Below are 21,653 nucleotides of genomic sequence, written 5' to 3'. Positions count from 1 at the left end.
CGACGTCCAAGGCGAGGTACACCTTTGCAACCACAAACCATGCAGTGCGGTACAGATAGGCCCAACAACATGCCGAATGGACCTCTCAGGATTGGCATCACGTTCTCTTCACCGAATAGTGTAGCATATACCTTCAACCTAACAATCGTCGGAGACGTGTTTGCAGGTAACCTGGCCAGGCTGAACGCCTTAGACACACTGTCCGGCGAGTGCAGCAAGGTGGAGATCCCCTTATGTTTTGAGGTGGCATTCTGTGGGGCCGACGTACGCCGCTGGTGGTCATGGAGGGCACCGTAACGGATGTGCAATACGTAAATGCCACACTCCGACCGATAGATCAACCATATCGTCAGCATATTGGCGAGGGATTCGTCTTCAAGGACGACAATTCGCGCCCCCATTGGTGTGTATCTTGCGAATGGCTTCCGTGAGGATAACTACATCCGTTCATTAGAGGGGTCACCATGTTCTCCAGGCTTGAACCCTATCGAATATGACTGAGATTGAAAAGGTCTGCTTATGGATGACGTGACCCTCCAACTACTATGAAGCATTGGCGCTGAGTCGTCGTTGAGGAGTGGGGTAATCTGGACCAACAGTGCCTTGATGAACTTGTGGATAGTATGCCACGATGAATACAGCCATGCTACAGTGCAAGAGGACGTGCTACTGGATATTAGAGGTAACGGTGTGTATAGCAATCTGGACCACCACCCCTGAGGTTCTCGCTCTATGGTGGTACAACACGCAATGTGCGGTTTTCATGAGCAATAAAAAGGGCGGAAATGATGTTTATGTTGATCTCTTTTCCGATTTCCTGTACAGGTTCCGGAACTCTTCGAACCGAGGTGATGCAAAACTTTTTGTTGTGTGTGTATATAGTTGTTCAATGGGGTGAGCGGTTGTTACGAAATGGATTGTATCATCGGTGTTAAGAAGGTGATGTAGGATGTTCTTTCGTTGGAGTAGTGAGCAAATGGTGTGGATGGGACGGTAATTTCCAGTAATATGGGATGTGTTTTGTCAATGTTGATGCAGAGTGAATGGAGCATGTTACGTGTACTATATGGGACAGAAACTGCGATTTGGAACAGTACTTACGATCTGATTGGTTTGGTTATGGTAACAAATTGGTACTCTACATTCTTAAGTTCTATGGACATTTTGCTCATAGTTAGGGCACTTTTGCCTACAGCATGCTCCGTCGACTGTTTTGGTGTAGGGATAGTTCGACTTCTTATTTTTACTGGTGTGTGAGGTTGCTGTGAGTAATGAGGTAACCGATGTTTGATTGTAATTCTGTAAACACACACAAGTAATACTGGACCCGAGCGTTACATACGTGTGTATGTTTAAGGCTTTTCCGTGGGCAAAGTTTACACGACTAACAAACAGATAATGCGACTTCCCTTCCTTAGGCTACGTTTACGACTGTGGTGTCAGGAAGAGGATCCGGCCACAAAGATTAAGAATAAAATAAAGTTTGCCAAATCCAGAAAATGCGGGCCCTGTATTACGTGAGATGGAAGCAACGGAAAAGGGAACTGCAGTGCCTGCATTTATATCTCCATCCATTATAAGAATCACAAAAGGTTTATAAGCTTGGTGAATGGGAAAAGACAATTCTTCTGCCAGTGTGTGTGTCCTGTTGCAGGCATCACACCCACTTTCAAGCACATTCAACAGAACCAGAGCACATACGTTACGCGACTGTTAGAACTGGTCATTATGGTCAAATGAGATGTCACAAGATAATACATGAGAACAGCTAATCATTCCATCGTAGAGCTTGTATTATCTATGGTCTCATCAGTATAACAGCCGTCACCGAAGTAGGCACCTCAAGGGCAGTTCACCATCCTGCAACATTGCCAGTTAGTGATAATTTCGAATGTAAGCAAAATTTTCGAAAAAAAGTATTAAATATCTTTGTTTTCAGTCTGGAATATGACGTAGTAATTTCTAGCTGTTATTAGATAAATAAATAAATAAAAATTAACGTTAAAAGAAATTTTGAAGAAATTTTTTTTTGTTTCAACCTGTGGAAAAAACGGAACCAATGACTTAATTAGACTGAACATAATATATGAAAATTCTAAAACTTGTAGAAGCGTGTGATCCCTATTTTATCGTGGAAAGATAAAATTATTCCAGGGTAAAAATGTCGTGTAAGAGGCATGAACGAAAGAAGTCGGCGTTTATGAATCTGTGTTCTATTGACCCCTTCACAAACTTACAGCCAGAAAGCTGTTAACAAACCCATAAAGTTAAATTTGATAACATCTGAGGCATCATTACTGTATCGTGTAACGGAGGAACGCATTTTATATACGAGAGACTGCGTTCGCGACAGCGTAGAAGTATTTCTATGCCGCCGGCACGATTTTAGCTCCGACGGCTCACCTTAATACGACCGAGAATATTCCCTGCCTCTCGAAAATTTTGTGTTAGCAGCTCTTACTACCCTTTTCCACTACAGATCGTCGATATACGCTACACAAAAGTAACTGTAGGTAGTTTCAGGCGACTGTTTCCGTTGAAGTCGACCAAAATAAAATTTTTCCGTGTGATTTTGTGAAACCCAAGTTTAATCGAAATATTGTTCTCAGCACGCAGGAAGTGCATTTTACCTGAAATTTCTTCTTGCTGATGCATTGTCTCTGCATTCCATTAAAATTTTTTATCCGTCCTTGTACTTTCTGAACCAAAAACCAAGCATCGGAGGGGACTAACAACGGAGTTCTTGCGGCCAGAAGATTTAATTTTTTCACGGAGATCGCTGCGTATTTTTCGGGACGTCAGATAACTGTCCTCTGTCGCAGTATTGAAGTAGAGTTCTATGCACTAACCTTTTGTTAAAATCGTCAAATACCCGAATTTTTGTATCATTTACGTCCCTTTCCAGGAAAAAGTAAAACACGTGCTCACATCTAAAGCTTCTGCCAGTATTACTGCATCGTTAATACTGAATACAGTCTGTTCGGAAATGCCACAAGGTTGTTGTCATTTCAGAAACTTGCGCAATGTTTATATTGACTATATTATTTCATTTATAAATTATTTATATTATTCCTGTTGGCCAGATCAGTAAAAAATTTTCAGTTCTCTCCATACGACAATTTTAGATTGTTTTTGAATGTTTTTTTCGACCTTTATGCACACTGATGGGTGTAATCCCTTGCTCCTGTATTTCACTCCCTATCAAACAGAAGTCAATGCACTTTTCCAGAAAAAGTGGAAACACACGTGAAGATATCGCGTGGAAATACACGAAGATTCAGTTGGCGCTGACCAATAGCACTGTCAAGAGTGTATATGCGGCAGCGAAGCTATAGGGCGGGAGAATCAAAGCGTTTTGCGAAGGCGGAATGCAGGTCGCAGGTCTGACCTTGAAGTGTCTAATTTCCTGACGGCCACTCAAGTATTTGGCGGAGTACTCCTGTAGAATAATTGTCAGGTGTGTGTGTATTTCTTGTTGTTTCGAATATAGATAGTGGGCATGTAATGCCATTCTTTATAAAGTAATGTTGTCTGAAGAATTTAAATAATCGTCATGGCATACTATCCACAAGTTCATCAAGGAACTGTTGATCCAGATTACCCCACTCCTCAACGACGATTCAGCGTAGATCCCTCAGAGTGGTTGGAGGGTCACGTCGGCCATAAACAGACCTTTTCAATCTATCCCAGTCATGTTCGATAGGGTTTAGGTCTGGAGAACATGCTGGCAACTCTAGTCGATGGATAGTTATCCTGAAGGAAGCCATTCACAAGATACACACGATGGGGGCGCGAATTGTCGTCCTTGAAGATGAATGCCTCGCTGATATGATACCGATATGGTTGAACCATCGATCGGAGGATGGCATCCACGTATTGTACAGCCGTTACGGCGCCTTCCATGACCACCGGCGGCGTACTTCGGCTCCACGGAGTGCCACCTCAAATCAGCAGGGAATCTCCACATTGCTGAACTCGCTGGGCAGTGTACCTAAGGCGTTCAGCGTGACCGGTTGATGATGATGATGTTTCGGATTGTGGGGCGCTCAACTGCGTGGTTATCAGCGCCCGTACAAATTCCCAACCTTTACTCAGTCCAATCTTGCCACTTTCAGGAATGAAGATGAAATGATGAGTGAAACACACACACCCAGTCATCTCGAGGCAGGTGTAAATCCCTGACCCCTCCTGGAAGCGAACCCGGGACCCCGTGCTCGGGAAGCCCAGCGTGTCCGGGTTGCCTCCAAACACGTCTCCGACGATTGTCAGGTTGAAGGTATGTGCGAAACTCATCGGTGAAGAGAACGTGATACCAATCCTGAGCCGTCCATTCGGCATGTTGTTGGGCCCAACTGTACCGGGCTGCATAGTGCCATGATTAAGATGGACCTCACCATGGACGTCGGGGGTGAAGTTCAAGAAGGTGGCGTTGCTCTCAGGGATCCTGCGAGCCATAATCCGTAGATAGCGGTCATCCACTGCTTGAGCGGCCTGAACGAGGCATGTCACCGACAGTTCCTGTCTCTCTGAATCTCCTCCATGTCCGAACAACATCGCTTAGGTCCACTCTGAAACGCCTGGACACTTCCCTTGTTGAGAGCCATTCCTGGCACAAAGTAACAATGAAGACGCGATTGAACCGCGGTATTGACCGCCAAGGCATGGCTGAACTACAGACAACACGAGCGTGTACCTCCTTCCTGGTGGAATGACTATAACTGATCGGCTGTCGGACCCCTTCGTCTAAGCGCTGCTCATACATGGTTGTTTTTTACAGCTTTGGGCGGGTTTAGTGACATCTCTCAACAGTCAAAGGGACTGTGTCTGTGAGGCAATATCCACAGGCAACGTCTATCTTCATGAGTTCTGTGAACCGGGGTGATACAAACCTTTTTTTTTTATGTGAGCACTTTACCTAAACAGTAGCAATTTGGAGTGATAAAATATCAGCGCCGCTTTCGTCTGAACGGGGGTAGAAAAACCTCTTCCCGCAAAACGTAGACCACGAAGTTGTATGTCATGCGAGAGTTAATTTCGCACACGTATTACACTGCCTCCATCGAAAGTTATTGCGGCGCACGGTCCACCATATGAGTTAGTTCCATTGTAATAGAGCGGCCACAGCTACACATGTATCCTCGAAGATTGATTCAGTTTGGTACTACGTGCAGTTAAGGAAATAATCCGCTTCGTTCCTACAGAAAGAAGAGTAATAGTGGTCATACCGAATTGACCGTGTTTTCATTTTTGTTCCTTTTGGAAACCTGATTTATGCAACAACCACAGCACGGAAAAGCGTCCCCTATTTGTAGAGAGTGGACTGACGTAATTCATAAGAAATGTTCGTAAGTATAGCTCCAACCGCTGGTGTGAAATTTAGTAGTATTAAAACATTGTGCAAGAATTTTATCAAAGAATTTAAATTTTTTTTAAATTGTTTTGTAGTGATCCTGACTTGTGTAAGGTTTTAGTTTTCGAAGGTGCCTTCCATGGGTTGATACAATACATAAGAGAAGTTCCTAAGTGTAGCAAATTAAACATCTGTCAGGACATTATTATTATTACTCTTTAAACGAGCTTTAAAATACTTCAAAAATATCTTCACGTCTTTTCATTTGGTGATCACGTAGTCTGTAGTGCTCAACAGAGCTCTCTATGGACTCAGATGATTCATACATAAAAACGTTTTTAATTATAACATATAAAATATCAGGGCTTTAACACCATTAAACTTTGTAAGAAACATACAAAATTCCAAAGTTCTCCTCTCTTCCTCTTTCCTATGGTGTTCGGCCTGGGCCGGCCGGTGTGGCCGTGTGCTTATAGGCACTTCAGTCTGGAACCGCGTGACCGCTACTGTACCAGGTTCGAATCCTGCCTCGGGCATGGATGTGTGTGATGTCCTTAGGTTAGTTAGGTTTAAGTAGTTCTAAGTTCTAGGGGACTGATGACCACAGATGTTAAGTCCCATAGTGCTCAGAGCCATTTGAACAATTTTTTTGTTCGGCCTGGCGTGTTCTGCTTGGCACATTAGTAACTCTGCACTCAGCACAGCATGTGGGCACAACGGAATAATCCACTTACAGTATGAGTTTCCTCATTAGTTACCGGCTTCAGTGCTACCAGAGTGGCCGAGCGGCTCTAGGCGCTTAAGTCTGGAACCACGCGACCGCTACGGTCGCAGGTTCGAATCCTGCCTCGGGCGTGGATGTGTGTGGTGTCCGTAGGTTGGTTAAGTTTAAGTAGTTCTAAGTTCTAGGGGACTGATGACCTCAGCTGTTAAGTCCCAAAGTGCTCAGAGCCATTTGAACCAATCTACGCCCCCATTATTAATGACATCATTGCCGCTCTCGTACTGGTCTTCCGTCTAGACTTGCGCCAAATTGAACAAATTTCTCACAATTCTTTCATTACTGCAACGTCTGAGAGCGCACGACAGGAAGAATACGAGAGAAACCATTTAGATATCCAGCTCCGTAATGCGGTTTGCATCTTGTGTCGTTTTTGGCAAACGAAATTCTAATCGTCGAAGCAAAGTTTCCAGTGACATTCACGGTTTTTCTAACAGTTAATATTAGATTTATTCTACTACTGTCTCATCTTTAAGATGTTTGATGCTCTGGAATAAAACTGTTTTGGAATTTGCTACATAATATAATTATACGTCAGTGATAAATTTTGTTGGTCTACAAAATTCGTTATCATATACCTTAAGCATAATAATATATTAGACGTAGAGAGAAATTTCGTAGAACCGCATAGTTTTTCACATGAAAGATTTACGTTTACCTTGCACCAATTCATAGAGATGGTGCTTCATTTTTATTCATGTGCAGCCTATAACCATTTGGATTTTATATCCCAATTCTCTTTTGTTTAGTCTTACTATATCCACTGAAGCAGCAAAAGCAAAGAACTGTTACATGAACGCTACAATTTAAATTACCATGAATAGGGTTGTCAGAAAGTCTGAGAAGCTTGTAAGAATGTTGTAGGATAGGTCGTGCTGAGAAATAACTCTAAGTAAAAAAGTTTGATGCATCTCACAGTTTCCGAGATTAGCACTGAAATTAGCCAATCGAGCCGTTACATGAGCGGAATTCAAGCGACCCACCAGATACAATTTGTGGCAGTTGTTGTCTAGCATAGATGATAGTGCAAAAGGGGGCTCAGCCTTTGGCCTGGGTTCGATGCTTACTACCTTCCCGTGTCCAAATTTACTTCATTTGCCTGTTCGGTTTTAGGAAACCAAACGAAGATCCAGTTTGGTGACAATCTCTGGTAGCACGCTTGAATTTTCGCGCACAACGGCGTGACTGGCTAAATTCGGTGCGAAATGTAAACGGCACAACTATCTTTTCTTTTGCTTAACAGTTATTTCTCTGCACGTCCTACCTTGCAACCCTCTTACACGCTTCTCAGACTGTTCCTGAACATCCTCGAAAGTTATCATTTACGACTTGCCTCTGTAGGCAGCTCTTAGTCGACTGTTGGAAAAAAAATTCAACTGCGAGAGTGCAATGATAAATCTAACTGCGAGAATCTCAAGAAATCACGGCCTGTCTGAAACTAATTGTAATCCCAAAAATCTGAATTCGAACTTTGATAAAAGAAAACAGATTGCTTTGAATGTAAATTTGGTCCCTGTGAAATCTAACTAAATGGAATAATATGTTCTCCAAGCAATTGGTCTTTCCTGGGTGCAGAGTCCTCTTGTGGCTACAACGTGTCACGATAATGGAGCTGGAAAGCCTAACTGCGCAGAGGTGCAATGCGTACTCCAAAAACATTGCTACCATTCTAGGTCCATAATTTTTTGATAATAGTTTTAATTAATCGATTGTTGTAATGTGGACAATGATGCTGGTTTAAATGAACTTGATTCGAGATCCAATTCCTTAGACTTAAGAATATTTAATGAAACTTCATAATTACCTATGCTTCCTCTGAAATCAAGTAAAAACAATCAAAGAGTTACAAAAATCGAACATAGGAAGATTGAAGTTCACATGTATAATTCAAAAAATTCTCTGTGATCGATAAATCCTAACAAAAGAATGAAAAGCAGAAAGATTCCTGATCTGGATGTCTGACGAACCAAGAATGTCGCATTATATAATCGCTACCACAAATTAATCAAACTTAATCATTATCTGTATTCCATTCTTCACAAATGTAATCGTACCAATTCAATTTTTTTTTCTCTGTGGTCCAGAGATCACCTCTGACTCATCTCTGGGCGGCGTTGCATCTCTGTCAAGGCTGCACGCGCAAGTCTAAGCTATTCAAACCTTCTGAGCGCAATTTCAGACATCCAAAACAAGAAAAATTCTTACAGTAAGTAACCCCCCCACCCACACACACACACACACACACACTCACACACTCTTCACCCTGTATAATTCTTTTTTATATTAAATATAGCTGCATTTTCAACTTGCAGAAGCTGGGGAAGATAACGTCCCTGGACTGATCATGAACTATAGGCAGGCAGGCAGGTAGATTATATGAAGAAAACCGTCACGGCTACAGCTATTAAAATACTTTGCTCTGGGTTCAGGAAGTAATTTTCTGTTTACATTATTTTGTGTTATTGTGTGCTCCAGTTCTTAGCGGCCCTGCCTGTATTCTTACGGGATCGACACGTTAATCTGAAAATGGCAGGTTTAGTTGCACAGGGTAGCTGAAGCCTTTCCTGACGCCATTCCTACTCTCAGGATCGAGTTCGTGCATCCCATCTGTCTTCGTCTAGTGTTGTCGCATGTGAAAGTGTGAGAACGTTTTCTACACGTTCACGAATCGTGTAACTATGGCGGGATATTGATATGTCTGGTATTCACCTAGCCGAATGTGAGATATAGCCTAACAGCCACATCTGTCTGGCTGGCACATCGCCCCTCGCCGTTAATACGCCTGGCGGATTCGATTCGGCACCGACGGGTCTACTGGAATTCCGGAAGCGGCGAGGTAACGCATGGGGCTGTCCTAGGTTTGGTGTTACTGTTCGAAAGGAGAAAGCGTTTATTTCGACAGTGGGAGTCTATCGTGATTGTTTTATTACCCAGTGACTTTCATCAGACTTCGTGTGTAGAGATGAGAGCACATTTATTGACTGTTGAAAAATGTTATGGAAGACGGGAAAGGCTAGTCAAGAGGCCCCCCGCATACAGTAAAGTCCGGAAAATATAGTTACGTTATTTCTGAAACCGAATATACATGTTTGATGGATATAATTGAACTTGAAAATCCATTTCCTAATGAAAGTATTACCAAAAGCTGAGAGTTTTGAGGTAGTTCTAGAATCGAAGCAACCGTTGTACTCCTCCCTTAGAAATAGTTGTACTGAGAGTTTAGTGACCGATGACGGAGATTCGTCTGTTCAGTGCGTGCAAAACATGCTCAATAAATTTAGTACAGCAGATCATCCATATAATGTTACCTGTCAAAATAGCTCGAAGTGGAAATCCATTAACGAACATAGTGAGCTATTGCTAACCATCTACACTTTAGTATGGGCCCCACAGCAATACTTTATATTTGCACAATTGCGCTTGAACAGCATTTCTCTGACGCTAGTCCCCGTACGTCAACCCGTGTGATACCTCACCACGCCAAGCCCTCACATACGACAAATGTGTCTCACTGTGCAATATTTGTATGAGATATCACAATTTAACGTGCTAAAAGTCCCAGCGCAAGTAGTGTTATCTGTGATCAGTGAAGACAACATTCGAAGTTGCTGAATGCACAATTATCTAGCCAGTTTTGCACTATCGGCACGACACGAATATAAACCTACACCAACATTCCTCCAGCGTGTGATGGGCGAGTGCATATTACATTACTGCCAGTCATTGCCTTTCCACTCGCAAAATGATGAAGAGAAATTATTGCCTCTGTGTTTGTGTTTGAGTAATTATCTCCTTTATTTTGCCCTTAAGATCTTATCAATACCTTGAAAGTAGATGAATCAGTGTGCAGTCTATGGCAAATATGAGTACTCTAAACCCCCTACACCTATTTCTACATGAACTCAATAGCGTTCTCCCAAAAAGTGGTGTTCTATTCTCCAAGAATTTGTACCCAATTTCACAGAAAATTTCCGTAACACTTTCCCACTGATGCAAACGACTGCCAACAAATTTAAGAACTCACTGCTCAATGGCTTGATGTCTTCCTTTAATCAGTACCACTCACACACATTTGTTCTATATGCCAGCTCCTTTTTAGGTGCATTATGCTTACACAAAATTCGCCCAGTATACCATAGTCAGCCCTTTATCTTCCTGCACCCGACTGCGTAGTACTGTTCCATTTCGTTTTGCAGTGTTACGTCTACACATATCGTAACAGGCATGTCTGATAAAAGGAGCATTTATTGATAACGTATCCACAGTTGCAGAATTTTTTCAACTTCAAGTTATCAGTGTTATATAGATTCGTTTGAGAACTGCTATTAGTACAAATTTGCGACATAATTTCTACTGATTCAGTCACTTTTCACTAATATTTATTATCACTACGAATTCCAACACCATGTTGCCATCATCAGGTGCATTATAGTTATATGTACATTACACTAATTCGAAAATGTTTAGTTATGACGTTCTTATTAATGTGTTCTGTGTGCCAGAGGAAAAATGGTTACCTATCGATAAGTAATCTCATTGGCTCACTGACCAAATAAACCTCGTCATTCATCAGATTAATGTAATATACGTGCAAGTGTAGTGCTTCTAATGATGGCAGCATGCTGCTGAAACGCGTCGTGTTAATAAATATTAGTAAAATGTGATTGAACTTGTATAGATTATTTTATAAATGGATCTTTTCCTCACCCATCCACTGAGAGAAAGCTACAATTGCTAACTGTGTGAGGTATGGACTGCTCTGAACAGTGGGCAACCATTTTATCCGTAAACGGCAAATTCTATTTTAGATGATAACTCTAAAGGAAACTATCTCGAAAACAAATCTGTACCATGCAGTACACCATTTATCGATCTAAATGTCACACCAGCCACTGCCGCAATGAGGGCAGCAAAACAGATGCACAGTTTCAGATAGCGTGAAGATATTCGTACAAGTTCACAACGACACTACACCGCAGGCATCCCTGTTTCACGTCGTGTAGCAGTAAATTTCAATTCATGGTGGAAGAAAACGACCAGTAAAAGCGTTCGATATACTGCTGTTAGAATAACTGACTCATAGTCGTTTCCGCCGATTAAGCTGTGCGCGTACCCGAAAACCAACTCATGAAACCGCCCTCGATTACGTAGCTGTCGTTCGCTTAAACGCACTATCCCGGATGAAAAACACGATACAACTGAATGCTAACAAGCTGCCATTAAACGTGTAAAGCGTAACCGCTAGCAAAGTTTATCCACGGAAAGAAAATGTAGCAACCACAACATCAGTAATATTAAAATAATAACTTTCGATTGCTTCAAGTGTAACGTAAACAAAAGATTCTGGTCATGTCAGTACTGACAAAACGTTCTTAATAGTATTGTTCCATTATGTGATTCTTCTTCGGTAGGTTCCAAAACTGTGATCTTCATATATTTATAATGATAAATGAATCCTACTGAACTGAACGTAAAGTACTGTATCGCCACACAGTTCGTTTTGTCAAGGTAAATTTACATTTTTCCCATTATTAAATGGTGGTGAGTTTTATTTACTGTACCTAGGCGGGTCGAATGTCTAGGAGTTAAGTAGATAATATGCAGAAGAAAAGAAAAAAAACTAATGGTCTCTTAGACGGCGATTAGTTCGGCTTCAGGAAAGGTAAAGGCACCACCAGAGAGGCAGCTCTGACTTTGTGCTTGATAATGGAAGCAAGAAAGAAGAAAAATCAAGACAAGATCATAGGATTTGTCGACAGCGGAAAAGTGCTCGACAGTGTAAGAGTGCGCAATATGTTTGAAATTCTTAAAAAAAAGTAGGGGTAAGCTATAGAGAAAAGCCCGTAATATACAGTATGTACAAGAACCAAGAGAGAGCAACGGGACTAGAATACCATGAACGAAATGCTCAGACTAAAAAGATTGTAAGACAGGAAGGTAGTCTTCCGCTACTGTTTTCATCCTGTACATCGAAGAAGCAAAGATGGGAATAGAAGATAGGTTCAGCAGTGGGATTAAAATTTATGGTGAAAAGATATCAGTGGTAAGATTCACTGATGACACTGATATCCTGATTGAAAGTGAAGAAGAATTACTTGATGTCTTGAATGGAGAGAACAGTCTAATGAGTACAGAATATGGATAGACAGAAAATCCAAGAAAGATGAAAATGAAAAGAAGTAGCAGAAATTAGCATAGATAGAAAACTAACGTCAAAATTGGGGAGCAGGAAGTAGACGAAGTTAAGGACTTCTGCTACCTACGCTACAGAATAACCCATGATGGACGGAGCAGTGAAGACACAAATAGGAGCCTACCACCGGCAGAAATAACTTTCGTATACGGGAGAAGGCTACTAGTATCAAATATATGTCTTACTTAGAGGAAGAAATTTCTGAGAATGGACATATGGACCACAGCATTGTACGTCACGTAGTGAAAGGTGAGGTGTGGGAAAACCCGAACAGAAGAGAATTGAACCATTTGAGATATGGTGCTAGAGAAGAATGTTGAAAATTACGTGGACTGATAAGGTGATGAAAGCAACGTGTGAATAACACAGAACACAAAAGGACAGAATTATTAAATGTCTATTAAGACATCAGGGAATAGCTTCCATGACACTAGAGGGGACTGTAGACGATAAAATCTGTAGAGGAAGACAGAGATTGGGATACATCCAGCAAATAATTAAGGAAGTAGGTTGCAAGTGCTACTCTGAGATAAAAAGGATGGCATAGGAGAGGAATACGTGACAGGCAGCTTCAAACCAGTCAGAAGAATCGTGGCGTAAAAAAAAAAAAAAAAATGGTTCAAATGGCTCTGAGGCTGGTCCCGGCGGAGGTTCGAGTCACCCTCGGCCGTGGGGTTCTGTGTTTGTCCTTAGGATAATTTAGGTTAAGTAGTGTGTAAGCTTAGGGACTGATGACCTTAGCAGTTAAGTCCCATCAGATTTAACACACATCTGAACATTTTTGAAATGACTCTGAGTACTATGGGACTTAACATCTGAGGTCATCAGTCCCCTAGAACTTAGAACTACTTAAAACTAACTAACCTAAGGACATCACATACATCCATGCCCGAGGCAGGATTCTAACCTGCGACCGTAGAGGACGCGCGGTTCCAAACTGAAGCGCCTAGAACCGCTCGGCCACATCGGCTGGCCGTGGTGTAAAAGAAATGAAGTAGACGCTTACTTGTGAAATTTTGATAATTTAGGCCTAGTTACGATTCTAACGAATTTCTTGCTAATATAGTACAAAAGGGCCAGTAACACGTACATTTAACTGTTTCTGTTGGCGTAACATATTTCTCAAGAAAATTGCGACAATAAGTTAAATCACACGCATACAAAATAACTTTTTCGTCTCTTTCAGTTATTTGCACTTTGCACTGATTTATTGTTCCTTTGGTTCTTAGCAGAATATATTATACAGTATGAATTGAAACACACACAAAATGCTGTTTTTACTCAATGATAAAGACAGGAAACCGGATTTGGAAAAGAGTGAGATGTATAAAATTACTTTTAAGTGTGCAAATTCTGCATAGGTCAGTTCGGGTTGAAGGAAAATCACAGAAATTGGAATCTTAGAAAAAGGGAGATTCTACTTTGCAGACCATCTAATTAAAGAAAGTCTAAGTTACAAGGTGAAACATGAAGTACTACATTGCATCCAGAAAGAAAGGGAGGTGAACTATCCTGAAAAAAAGGAAGTTAATAAACTATCAGATTCAGTTTCCTTACTCTCCATTTTCCAATGCAGATACAACTCAGTCTCATCCAGGCCATGTTGTACATTACCTCTCTCACTCAATTTCCCCATTTACTTTCATTTCAGTTACTGTAATTTCAGTTGTTATGTTTGAAATATTTTACTTTTTATAACCACAGTTGCTTCACTAACCTGCTTAATCTCACTAGTATATCTGATCCGGTAGTAATTCAGCACCTAACCAGAGAAGCCACACCTTTGGAACATTTCATCAGTGTTTATTGTTTAATTGATTTCTTACATGAACAACTGTTGTAATTTGCGTATAGTTCAAAAGTTAATGTTATCACATAATTTATCTTAGTTGGATAGCCTTACCTCGCATATACACTGAAGTAATACCTTTTCTTGTATTCCTAAATCTAACGTTAACATATATCATCTCCGGGAATACAGATAGTCTGTAGGTGCACTAGTTTAAAATCTTTGATCGAAAAAAATTTTACTGCCTCACTTAGTTATCTTTGTAGATGATAATGGAGAAACAGCATAAAACTGGTTCCTGAAATAACAAATAGTAAATATTGTACAATATTATACCAGTGTTCGTGCGGTAGCGTTCTAACTTCCGGCGCCCGGGTTCCCGGGTTAGATTCCCGGCGGGGTCAGGGATTTTCTCTGCCTCGTGATGACTGGGTGTTGTGTGATGTCTTTAGGTTAGTTAGGTTTAAGTAGTTCTAAGTTCTAGGGGACTGATGACCATAGATGTTAAGTCCCATAGTGCTCAGAGCCATTTTTTTCATAATATTTACGACTTATTCGATTACTAACTTCACGTTAACCTTGGAAAATGTCTGAATTTGTTTTTAATATAGAAATATTTGTGGCGTGTTTATCTCAGAATTTAAACGGAATTTATGACTAATAAACTTGCTACTTTTTAAGCTAACAACACAACATTTTGTTATTTCCTCACTAATGATATTTTCCCACCCACGACTCATTACATAATTATAAATTAAACTATTTTATTTCACATATGATATCGTCTCGGTAGATTGATTGTCGAAACCAACTAACACCGTGTGGCACTTCCTGTGCAGCCATCATAAGTGGTACGCTTCAGCTATTACGCGAGGTGTTGTCATGGGACAACCAATAATCTACATCGGTTTACTGATTTCTGAATGCTACTTGTCTGTATAAGAACTACACCAGTCTGATTAAAGGAATTCACACAGACAATTTCAAGGAATCGTTACTTGACTGGTCACCAATTTATTCAGTCTGCACGAGATTGTCACGAAAAGAGACTGCAGTTTGCAGCACGGCAAAAGAAAGGGAATATATTTGGTGGTAGGGTTTACTTTCGTAAATTTGACAAAAAAGGTTCCAGAACAAATGAAGAAAGGTGTGGCTTCATCCACTGGAAAACAGACAAATTAAACCATTTTGAACTGAAAAAAACACTGTGGGTTGCAAAGTTATTAATTTTAGTAACAAGATTCGTCCTTTTGCAGCCTCATCATGTTGTCTACAAAACAAGAATACAGTCCATTAAGAACAAATAGAGAAAGGGCATGGTTCTGTTTTGTACGACTACGCGAATAAATAAACTAAACCGTATTTGAACACATACGCAAAAGTAAAAGGATATGAAACCCACCCGTCGTAGAGTCAGAAAGAATGAGAGGTAGACATAATGAAAAGAGAGAAACTGCTACAATAAGCCACGTCGTATATGAAGTGACAGGAAAATTTCAAAAAGTTTAAAAAAGAAAACCTTATGTTACCTCAAGCACACGAGCAGACACTGCCTTATCAGCACGGCATAGGTCCACGCTTACAGAGGTATAAACACGGTAACAGCTATGCGCTGCACAACAGGTCCGTTTAGAGCTCATACAAACATTGACAGACTCAAATGTCCATACGATGCTAGTGTGGCGAAAGATAACCAGATGGTGTGCAAAACTAGCCATAAGGTACGTATACACAAACAGTTTAAAATGCGTATCTATGAAATATAAGAAGTCATACGAATTACGTAAAACCAAAACTGTGCCTAGCAAGATACCCATTTCCATCCCAGATAGAACATATATGGGACCAGCTGGGACGTCAACTCCGTCCCAGTGCCATTATCCAGGTTATCAAGGAGAAGTCACAGCATTTGTCTTCCCCTTGCCGCAGGAGCACATAGCACGTCTTCGTGACACCCTCCCTCAAAGGAATCAGTGCATACTTCAGGGCCAGAGGCTGTACAACTTAATGGCAAAAAGTGGATTCATACTGGCAAGTTATTTGTATATTTGGCTTTATTTTATAGACGGTGAAAGCATATCACATATCGGCAGTATCACATAACGTCTCAACTCGTGAAGTTTCATTTCATATCCTTCTCCCCCTCTGGGTGCTTCAAGTTTTTACGGGTAGTCCATTCTTCCGTTTATGACTCACCCCGTATAGCACAGAGAAGTGGTTTTTTATAAAACGGTGTTAGAGGTAACCGTGTGATAAGATGTACAAGTCACTTCTCAAGTTCACCGTTCACATAGAATTAAAAGAACGCAAAATCCACAATATTGTCGATGCATTACACGAGTTCGAAATTTAGTGCGAACTACAATGTGAGTCGCTTTGAATAGTTTCCACGACGAAGAAATCAGGGAGAAATTCCAAAGACATTCCGGACTTACGTGGAGTACGGTTGCGGCAAGACATAGTCAATATCGCCTTAGTGATGTTATAGATGACGCGGGTCATTACAGGGGAGTTACTAAATACGGTTTTTCTAATTCCTTCAGCAAAGAAGACGAAGTAAATATTCCAAAATTCGAATCAAAAACTGCGGTCATTACGAGGAAGTTAGATGAACATATCCTCGATGTAGCGGAGCAACTTAAATGAATAAAGATAAGTGCTCTCGTCAGATTGCGTAACTTTCCTTTCGTAGTTTCCTGATACAACAGCTCCATATTTAGCAATCATATTCAACCGCTCACTTGACGAATAGTCAGTACCAAAAGACGGGAGAATAGTCAGTACCAAAAGACGGGAAAGATGCACCTGTCACGTCAATATTGAAGAACGGAAATAGGGACAAGGCGACGAATTACAAACCCGTATCATAGAAGTCGTCTTTCAGTATGGGTTTTGAAATATACTGTGTTACGATATTATGAATTACGTAGAGGAAAATGATCTGTTGGCACACAGTCATCACCGATTCATAAAACTCGTTCTTGTAAAAAACAAACCCCCGATCCTTGTTCTCACGAAGTATAGAGTGCTATCGACAGGAGATCTCAAGTTCATACCATAGGTCTAGATATTCAGAAGGCTCTTCATATCGTTCCTCAAAAGCAGCTTTTAAAAGAATTGCGTGCATTTGGAGTATCTTTGTGTGATAGTAATCGTTATTTCTTGTCAGAAAGATCGCTGGGAGTAAGTGATGGACAGTCATCGAGTAAAACAGAAGTGATATCTTGCGTTCCTCAACAACGCGTTTGATGACTTCTACAGCTTCTAATCTTTATTAACAATTTAAGGAACAATCTGAGCAACTCTCTTAAATTGTTTGCAGATGGGGATGTTATTTACCGTCTAGTAAGCAATCTGAACACCAAAACAAAGCGTAAAATTATTTAGACGAGAGATAAGAATGGTGCCCCTAAAAAATGAAAACTTTAGGAATCCGTTAAATTTCGGTTACACTATAAATCGCCCAAATTTATAGGCTGTCGGTTCAACGAAATACCTAGAAATTACGATTACGAACAACCTGAATTGAAACAATTGTATAGGTAATGGTGTGAGAAAGGCAAACTAAAAACTGTATTTTGTTGATACGACACGTAGAAAATGTAACCGGTCTACTAAAGACACTGCCTACACTACACTCGTCCGTCCTCTGAGGAACAACTACTGTGCAATATAGGATCTGCACTAGAAAGGAGAGCCCGTTTTGTACTATCGCAAAACAGGGAAGGAAGAGCCACCACGAATTTGATACGCGGGTTGTAGTAGCTGTTATTAAGACAAAGGCGTTCTTCGTCGCCCGATATCCCTCCACGGAGTTTTAATCGCCAGCTTTCTCCTTCAAATGCGAAATTATTTTGTTGACACAAACCTACAGAGGAAGAAATGATCATTGTAATAAAATGAGAGATATCAGAACTCACTAAGAAAAATTTAAGTGTTCGCTCGCTGTTAGCGATTGGAATCGTGACAATTGCAGAGTAGTCAAGTATGAGGACATGCTGGAAACTAACACCTTTTAAATAAAATATACGTTATCATCATCTTACATCTTTAATTTTGATGTCAAGATATTTATTTCTCAATATAGCCACGCTGGCGATGAACACTGTGGAATCCTTTATTTTGTTGATGGATTCACATCCTCACCTCTACTTGCACCGCTTCATCGCCATTGAAGTCGTCGAAGGCTATCTTTAAATTTTGGCAACAGAAGGAAATCGGATGAGGAACAAGTCGGGACTGCATGGAAGATGATCGATGACAGTTAAGCAAGGTGTCGGGTTGTTGCAGGTGTCACAACGCTCGTGTGTGGCCTGCTGTTACCATGCTGAAGGGGTGGGCGCTCCTTGTGTTCGAATTCGAGACACGGTTACAGAACGTTGTTTCTCACTCACCGGCGTATTTGCATTACACGCCGTCATGTTACACGCTAGAGACAGAGGGGTGGAAATACTAGTGGCTCTTAGTATCTGATGTAGCCTACTTCCGTTAAAAAATGGTATATGTAATGGGGGAGTGTTCCAAGCAAAGAGCTGCTGCTGAGTTTCTTTTGGCGGAAAACAAGAGCATCGCAGATATTCATAGGAGCTTACAGAATATCTGCAGAGACTTGGCGGTGAACAAAATCACAGAATCACAGTGAGTCGTACGGCGAGACGTGTGTCATCATCACAAGGTCGCGAAAACCTGTCCGGTCTTTCGTGCGCCGGCCGGTCGCACACAGTTGTGACTGCTGCAGTATTGGTACGTGCGGACACTCTCAATGAAGATGATCTGCGGACTACAATGAAACACGTCACTGCTCAACTGGATATCCCTGTTGTTAGTTCTGATACACCAATTGAGGCAGAAAAAAGTATGTTCTTCCTAATCCACTCTAGAGCCCGAATCTCGCATCTTTCGACTTCCATCTGTTTTGCCAAATGAAGGATGAACGTCGCGTGAATCAGTACGTGGATGATGGGGAGATTATACATGCAGCAAGACGTTGGCTCCCACGTCGACCAGTAGAGTGGTTCCAAGTGGACATATACGCCCTCGCAGGAAGAAGGCTCACGCTACTAAATATTGCATTTTCGGGCAACAACAAGGTTATATTACGTGGCAGGTGTCATTAGCGCACAGTTAATAAAGTCATTTCTTGAAATAATGGATAAACTAGGCACTCATCTTTTCGTGATTCCCACGCTGGTCTCGTTGTGAACTAATGGCTCAATCGTCAAAAATCTAGGTAGTCATGATTTCAAGCTCGGATGCAAAGAGGCCTAGGTGTTATTCTGCGATATTTAAAAGTTTTATAGATGTGTTACATAAACCATTCTTGAAGATTAATCTTTTGCAAGTTAGGACAATGATGAGCACTCAGAATTTAAGTCACACTTCTTTTATACTACTTTTGTTGCAATATCACGTAACTCGTCTCAAAACATCACTTCACAATATAAAACATACTTGAAAATATCTTCCTCACTGTTAATGTTCACAAGTCATAAACTGTCTACAGTTTGCGTCTTTTTAATATGACGACCAAAGCTTGACTCTCTAATAACCGCTTAGGCGCCCAAAAATCAGAGTTACTAGAACGTCAAAGATCATAGTGACAAAAGAAGGATTAATATCATTGCAATATATACATATCGATGTATCGGGGTACCTCTACATTAATGAAATCAAATCTGAATGTTGCACAGAAATATGTTAACTATTTTACAGAAACACAGTAGAATATTGCTGGTATCGAGAGGTTGAGGTGCGGTGCCGTAATGGTTACGTAATTCAAGTACCATTACAAAAGTATATTATGTTGTGAAATGGGGTTTTGTAGCCAAAGTGTGGGAAATGATATGCATTGGAAACCTGAATAAAACCAGCTTCCTATCAGAAAAAAAAAAAAAAATGTTGCGTCACTTATTGAACGCCCCTCCTATGGAGGCATGAAGAATAAAATGGTAGAATGTTAATCACGTTTGGTTTATTCAGAAAGCTTCACATAAAAATTTCGGAGGCATTACTTCTCCGCACGCCCTCGTAATGTATATGTAGATGAACTAGGCGTTTTGTGGCGGGGACTGACACAGCGCCGGGGTTCGGCGTCAACAATGTAGCATAGCTTTCAGCAGTGAGAAAGAGACGAGAGAGAGAGAGAGAGAGAGAGAGAGAGAGAGAGAGAGGGAGAGAGAGCGTCGCCTATTTGTGTGGCGACGCGGCCCGCGGCACAATAGGCGCGGCAGTGGCACGCCGTCGCGCCGGCCTGCCGCGTAGCTTGCTTGCTGTGGTCCCGGCGCGGCGCCGCGTTGGGTTCCGGCAGAGCCCGCTCGTTCGATCGCGACGCCGCGACGCTCGGCGCCGGCAAGCACACGGGCGACACGACGCCTCGTGCCCTACACTGCCACTACATCGCGACTGGTGCTCAGTGGCAGTTTGCCTAGTGATGCTCTACCTCGAGCTGTGCTCACGATACGCTTTGCATACTACTATCGGATTAGGAAGGATGTAGCACAGCGATGGAGCCTCTTGCCCTTGCAGTTCTAGATCGACCTAGTCCAAGGTCATTACGCGAAATGTACTTTGGCGGCAGAAGAATCGTAGTTGATTAAGTCTTCCTGTTTGTATGCCCGAAGTCGAAGCAGCTTTTCGATTCCTAACGATTCGTCCGAAGCTTCTCCAGAAATCTTAGGAAGTGCTCCTCGCGACGCTGAGACTTCCCAGTTGATAAGTCTGACCTCGGAGAGCGACATAAATACTGAGTAATGTGGGCGTCGTCGATGGTATACGTTATCAACAGAGATAATTTTTCTCAGAGATGAAACTTAACTGTTGACTGTGACTGAGGAAGTCGGGATGAGGGGTACTCTTATCATGGAAGGTCAAGGTCCCTATAATGTCACTCCTTAAACACAACAACTATTAAATCAATAAATTAACAATTTATTGCCGGCCGGAGTGGCCGAGCGGTTCTAGGCGCTACAGTCTGGAACCGCGCGGCCGCTACGGTCGCACGTTCGATTGCTGCCTCGGGCATGGATGTGTGTGATGTCCTTAGGTTAGTTAGGTTTAAGTAGTTCTAAGTTCTAGGGGACTGATGACCTCAGAAGTTAAGTCCCATAGTGCTCACAGCCATTTGAACCGTTTAGCCATAACAATTTATTCAAGACAATATTTATAAAACAGCTAAGAGACAATCAACACGTGGCCATCTTTAAGACACTACCAAAATATCACAGACAGCTTGGTTCTTAAGCAAGGCAGCAAATTACCAAACCTGACTTAAAGAGATGAGACACAAAGATTTCAATAGTTAAAGTAACAAGAAATTACAATCCGGAGGTGATTTAAAGAAATGTGACACAGAAAATTCTTTTTTTAAAGAGCAATAGTTTGCAATATAAAAGTGATTTATGAACCGCACACCAGTTCATTAAGAACCCAAATAACAGAAGCAGCAGAACAAGTTACCAATTAATACAATTCATTCCCAAGCAAATAAAAAAAACCTTTTTTTAATATAAATGTAACACGTTAAATGTTTACCAGACGGGGA

The sequence above is a fragment of the Schistocerca piceifrons genome, chromosome 3, assembly GCF_021461385.2.
Source record: "Schistocerca piceifrons isolate TAMUIC-IGC-003096 chromosome 3, iqSchPice1.1, whole genome shotgun sequence".
Taxonomy (NCBI): Eukaryota; Metazoa; Arthropoda; class Insecta; order Orthoptera; family Acrididae; genus Schistocerca; species Schistocerca piceifrons.
The sequence above is the reverse complement of the archived record's forward strand: the minus strand, read 5'-3'. Positions refer to the sequence as shown.